We start from the raw sequence: 7,069 nt of genomic DNA, 5'->3' as shown, positions 1-7,069 counted from the left end.
AGGCCAGCTTGTGACTATGGCTGATATCTATTTTCTGCATATTTTATGGTGGAGCGACTGCAACTGTAAGGTGGCATCTTCATGTGAGCTTGCTGCAGTCTGAATGAGGAAGCGGTTGGCTACTGCGTCTACCTTAGATGAAGATAGCGGCAAATCAGAGCCAAGTTTGCAGCATCATGATGACTCTAGGGAAAGGTCCTTTGAGCTCCATGATCCCACTTGGTTGCGCCTCTTGGCAATACGGACCGCTATTTTTGCTGTGAATTATCATTGATAAGGCCACATGCCAATCTCACAAAAGAAGACCATGTGATTGAGTTTCAGCAAGCTCAACATCTTGTACTCAAACTATGATTATAGGCCTCCTCTTAATCTAGCAATCGAAATCAACTTCCTTGCACTTAACGAGCCAAGGAGTTGATTATGAAGCTGCTCAATGACATGTAGATCATGAAGCCAATTAGGAGCAACCGGAATTTTGATTGTTGTAAAAGACTCAAGCAAGACTCTTGAAGACAAGGGAAGGGAAGTTAAACAATAAAAGGGAGGTCATGAGAAATTGCTCTCAAAGTTTGGGTGATGTTTGTTTTTGTGACATGTCTGATGCTTCTTATATTTGTTTGAGTGATGGGAAAGACTGAGTTAAAAGGTTATGCAGAAGGAGAGGAAGAGCTGTGAACTTTGTCTTTTACCTATAAAATCCTATTGGTAAAGGCTATCAACCCCTATTCTGGGAGCCTAGGACTCTTAACGATGTGAGAGGTATGGAGTATGACAATGTGGATTATTTCTTTATGGGAAGAAAGTAGTGAAAGACACGGATATCTCTTTCATGATAGAAAATTTGTGTGATGTTTTGACTCTGTTTTGATGCGTGAGGTTTAACTGAATACAACCCTCACTTCTATGATTGGTTGTTGAAAAGGTAGCTGGGTATCCCTCTATATATAAATATTGCTCATGCACACCAAGTCATAGTTAGAACGCAACTACACCATTGTCCCGATTGCTTTCTTTTCCCAATCTTGGGAAGTATTGCAATTGATTAGGAGAGGGAGGGATTTATTAGTATAAATTTTCATACTTCTTTGTAAATGTATTTTTCTTAGTATATTTTTCTTTAATTCTCATGACAAGGTGTTGTTAGGATTTTGGACATGGCAAGCCAAGGAGAAAAGATGATGTTGATAAAGACAATCAAATCACTAATGCCATTTACCAAGAAAGAGTAGGAAGATTACAAGTTGAGAATGGAGCTCAAGGGGTATTGCCGCATGTGGTGCTAGCAGATTCACAACCTAAGGGAAGTGACAATCAAGAATCCAAATGTTAGAGAGCTAGTGGATCTATGTGGGTTAAACATCTACATGGAAAATTTTGAAGGAGTGCAAGTAAATTATGAAAAGTGTGTGGAATTCTTCATGACCTATAACCTTAACATATAGTGGGATGGTCATTGTGAATGATAACAATGGTCAATGCCAAGTGGAAATCATGTTCATTCTAGAAGCGGTCCATAAAGCCTTAGGCTTGTCGAACAAAAAGGAGAAGACACCAAACATGTACATCTATGGAATGTTGGGGATGGACAAATAGAAGGTGTTCACCAATGATGGTGTAAGTTTCATGGATATTCTAGACCCTGCTATGAGAATCCAAGCAAAATCAATACATGCTTTGTTCTGTTGCATCTAGTATGATCCCATCATAAGCAAGATCCAAGAGGTGATGCTAGAAGGTGTGGCTACATGGACAATGGATAATAAGAACCTCAATGCTTTTGTTATAGAGACCATCCATGATGTAGCAAAGGTATATTGTCTTCAGTAAGTTGTTGTACCCTTTTCTTTACAACTCTCCTTTGGCTATTGATCCTTCTCTAGAATGGATAGTGGAAAAAATTCTTGTGACTATATAAATGTCCTTTGTTCCAAGGCACTCAAGGCTTCTACATGAACTACAATCTTTTCTATAATGTTCATATCCTTTGAGGACTACAAATGAGCAAATTGTGTGATTACTATATTCTTTTCATCTAGGATTCAATTAGCACTAAAATGGTGAAAATCATATAAGAAAAAGGAAAGCTTACAAAATGTGAACTTGAAATTGACTTGAATGATGTGTTGTGCTAGGATGCAATCTAAGAGTATTAGATAGCCTCCTAGTGCATTGTAGCATCTAGATGCAAGACATTCCCAATCCAACCAAAAAATTATTGTCTAATGTGGCTAATACTTAGCAACACATTATGGACCCAAAACATGATATTTTGATATAGATGGCAACTAATTCTAAGATACTGGACTATAAACATGAGAAGAGACTCAAGAAGGGGGGAGTATGGTGCATTAGGAGACAATCCAAAAATGTTAGATTGTGTCTTAGTGCACCATAGGTTTAGGGTGTAAAATAACACTAGTTCTTTATCTTTATCATGTTATAATACTTGCTACCATATAGTGAGATAATTGTGGGTACTTTTAAGATCAATTATCTAGGTCAAAGGGAAATTTGCACCTTTAGAAGATTGAGTAAACTACACCAATAGAACATTCTCTAACACCCTCTCTTTCTCCCCTCTCAATAAGCTACAACATTATTTTACAAAAACTGGCCCAAAATAAGAAAATATGCTAGATACAACAATATTGTGCAAAATTATGGAAAACACACAATGCTGACATAGAGAGTAGGGAGATCATATACTTGAGATTTTAAGTGTAGTGGTATACATGTTGTATGATATGACTAGATGAGATGAACCTATCCAAACATGCCAATAGTTCCAAGAAAACTAATCAACTTCCCAAACTATCTTACAATGGCAAATGTATCCTAAATCAAACTTGCATTCAAGAAAGATCATCCTAGATGATCTGGTTTTGGAGTATACTATACCCTTCAGTCCAAGGCACTATCATAGAGCATGGACCAACTCACACTTGGTTCATGGAGAGTGTGGCTTTCTTATAGTCTTTCATGGCATCAAGGACTAATAGTCTACCATGTATCATTTTCTAAAATGAGTTGTTTCAAGCTCTATCATTCTATCCTAATTAGTGTGTCTAATATTTGCAATCGAAAAGTTATACACCCACCTTCCATACATGCATCCAAACCAACTTTAGTTTTTTTGACAATTTATGCTACCATCCAAACAATCTTTTCAAAATAGTCTTTATTGATAAAATGCAATATTTACAAGTGCTCATTCTAGATCAAGAAACCAACTCTATAGAGATTTCACCTTGACCTTAGCTAGACTTGGGCCTTCCAATGTCCACATATTGGGTTCATGAGAGATTTCTTCTCCATCTTAGCCTTTAGGACTAGTCATAAAGATTACCTAACACAATTAGAGCCTCGCTTGTTCTCATGTCTCCATAGGAGGAAACATTCCACTTGTGGATACCTCTTACACTAGACACCAGTCAATGTTCTAAGTAGCTTTTTTTTGGCTCAAAGGTGATGGTGCATCAATGAGGACCTTGGGAGGTGCACTGCTGAATCATTTTAGTCTAACTAGAGTGCATGGACTTTAATCAATAATTTTCTTAGCCACAAGTAAGGCAATAAATGTTGATATTATTGTTGGTAACAATGGTAAATAAATACTTAGAATTTCTCTTCAACTATTGGTAGCCAAGGCTATATCAAGTTTGAAGTACTAGTTTAATTGCTTACAACTTGAAGGAGTTACAATAACACCTACCTAGCTTCTTGCTAGGGATCAATCATTTCAATGTCCAAGGTTTTTTTTTTTGTTATAGACCTAAATTTCTTTAATGGTTAAAGAGTCATAAGTTGATGTAATGTGCTTATCTAACCAAATCCCGGTGGCACATATCTTTGGTAGTCCATCAAGAGGTGCTTTTCATTGGTTGTGATGAACGTGGGAAGAACCTTTTCGGGGCTTGGGTCATGGAAGCCCAAAAACCTTCTGGCCTTAACCCCACCTCTCAAGGGTTTCTTGGGAACACTATTTCCATTTTTGGATATTTGAGGATCTGCCTTGATCACAACATTCCCCCTATGGAGACCAATGTCTGACAAAACCCTCTCAATAACCCTGATAGCACCATCCGTGGCCTTCTAGGATTGCAGTTTCGATGCAAATGATGCACAAATTTCTCAACTATTCTACACAAGGCATGCAATGTGCACATGTGGACGTTTGTTAAGGGGATATCTAGAACAACCTAAAAGTTTGGATCTTTGGTGTGTCTATCAGATGTTTTGTTCCAACAAGCATATTTGCACTCCTTGGCCATGGCCATGTAGTAAATGCAAGGACTCTTAGCAGTAGCACCTTTTGACACATTACACATGCACTTTAGTGTCTTTAAATCTGTGGCCATTTGCCACTCCACTTCATATTCTCCAAACTCTTGGATGCTTAGTTCCTCCCCTAATATCCAACACGTGAAAATCTTCCGTGTCAACCTGAAATGCTCCCAAGTACTAGATGTCTTGCTTTGATTGCACACTAAAGCGCACTAAGTCCTCCGAGCCTTAACCCCCTTGATATGTGGCTGAAATCAAGGTATTTGCCTTTCAAAACTCATTAGATTAATCAAACATTTGTAATCAAACCTACTTTGCAAGGAAGATATACCTCAATCACACAAAAATTGACCTTAAATGGGGCCTAAATCAATATAATGATCTCTTTATTAGTATTGTCTAGCATAAGCACCAATGGAATTACGCCTAAAGCCCCCAGGGTCCTTGGTGCCTCCTAACATACAACAAGTCCCTATGGAAAGTCCTCTCACTAGGAGTGGTAATCCAACTCTCTTAGTGAAGAGCTAGTGCATCTAACCTTGGGAGAAGTCTAGTACATTTATCTAAGAATGAACCTATGTTGAGTAAATTATTTCTTGGAATCCACAAATAGTGAAAATATTTCTTTCAGTGTGACAAGCAGTATGATAAAATATACTTGTGCATGAGTGCTAGTTTGACACTGTAAGGTATAGGCTTTATACCGACATTTAAAGTGACGAAAATGTTCATAAAGAAATTTTCCCCCTCGTCGCAAAAAACGTCGATATTAGTGATGCCATAGAACAGTCGGTATCAACGTCGTTATCATCATCGCTATTTGTGTGGATATTAGCATCGCATTTTGCGACGCTGATATCAACGCAGATAACGATGGTTTGCAATGCATGTTGCGACGCTAATAGCGATGCGTGCAGTAAATTTGTGATGCTAATAGTGACAGTAACATGAGGAAAAAAAATTGTGGCAGGGCAGCAAGCTGTCGTGCCACAAATAGAACTATGTGCTTTATTTGGGCCATACAAAAGAGTTTCAATAATGTGTACAATGCTCATGTAAATAAAGGCAAAGTGTACTTGAATCATAACACTGATACATGAAATAAATACATGATCACATAATGAAAGCAACGGTACAATCATGGCAAGATTCTACTACATAGAAAATGCCTACACAAATCACGTGACTAAAAAAGAAGAGTATGTGAGCCCCACGGATCCAAGGGCAAAAGAAACAACTACACATCATTCCACCATACAATAATGCATTTTAATTAAATTGAGACCGTGTCTCTTTGCATATCAAGTCTCTAGGCCGATGGGATCGCGGTTTGTAATGGAGTGCTACAAAGAAAACAAAATACAACTGTTAGAAACATGATTGTCAGTACAAGGGATATTGCAAAAAAATAAGCAAGCAAAAAAAAAATAAAAACTTACAAAGTCCTCCAAATATGTCATGTGGCCACCACTCCCAAGATGATGGACCACTCCTGCCTCTAGTCGTGCCCTCGCTGCCTCGCGTTGTTGTCTCCAACATCCTGGAGAATCTGTAGCCTCCTCCCTGAGTCGGCACCAGTCGTCCACGTCTAGCCACTCGCGCTTTGAGGCCCCACTCTTAAGTGCCTTACGTGCATTCGATCATCTGTGTGACGTATGCACGTATGCATTCCATCATCTAGCCTGTGGAAAACCTATTTGCTACAGTAGGTACCAAAAACTCCTCATGCAAGGATGCTACTATGTAGTCCTTGCTCCCCTCCGGTATGTTCTTCCAATGATCCAAGGCGTTGTGCCGAAAAGCTTGTTGACACAACTCTCTCATACGAGCCATCACCCTCCTCCCCTCATCATTCATGATGATGGCTCTTGTCCTATCATCTACAAGGTATCCATAACCCTTTGGGATATGCCTAAGATGTGTCCTCTCCCACCTGCAACCACTCTCCTGAGCATATCCAGGTGACCCCTGTACATCTGGTGTAGCTATGGGGGTAGTATCTCTCAGAGTAGCACCCATAGAGGTACCACCTATGCGGATGGCTAAGCAAAAGCTGGATTGACTGGAGTAGACGTCCCCATAGGTGTGACAAATCCCATAGGTGACGCAACTCCAGTAGAAGGACAAGACGAAGACACCGCGTCGGTACCTCCACAACAACCACCTGAGCCATGCTCTCTCGAACTGCCACGAGAGCGAGGAGTAGCACCTATATTCCGAGTCGACTATGGGCTCATTGCATCCATGTCTCCACATCATCCTCCAAAACCACTCCCTCCATCTAGCCCAAGTCTGGAGCGTCGACCTCGTCTGCTGCAAACTGAAGCATCAGAGCGCACTAAAGTAGATCTATAGCAGAATGGCATGATGGCGTCCAAGATAGCTCCTGGTCTGCCATATCTCTAAATCGAGCCATTTGATCTGGAGACATGCACGTGAAGATGTCAATATAAATCATACAAAGCACGGTAATATAAATCTTTTAAAAAATGATCTTACTTAAAATGCATATCTTATGTACCCTTATAAGCGATTATCAACGAATTGAGTAGATGGATGCTCCAACTATGAAGTACCCTATGGTCCCATGTCAATCTCTTGATACAACTTTGCATACACTAGAAGGTCGATAGACATGTCACCACAAAAGGATGAGTCCACCTTGTTCTCAAAGAATTCTTAAACTCATGTATTTCCATCATTGTTATCCGATTTTGGCTCCTCTACATGCTCCAAGCTTTCGGTGGCATCCACCCCTTGCAATATCGACCCTCTATTCGCA

This window comes from Lygodium microphyllum, chromosome 5 (assembly GCF_053477565.2).
Source record: "Lygodium microphyllum isolate KBCC chromosome 5, Lygodium_microphyllum_v1.1.10, whole genome shotgun sequence".
In the NCBI taxonomy this organism is placed as follows: Eukaryota; Viridiplantae; Streptophyta; class Polypodiopsida; order Schizaeales; family Lygodiaceae; genus Lygodium; species Lygodium microphyllum.
Note: the sequence above shows the minus strand (reverse complement) of the source record.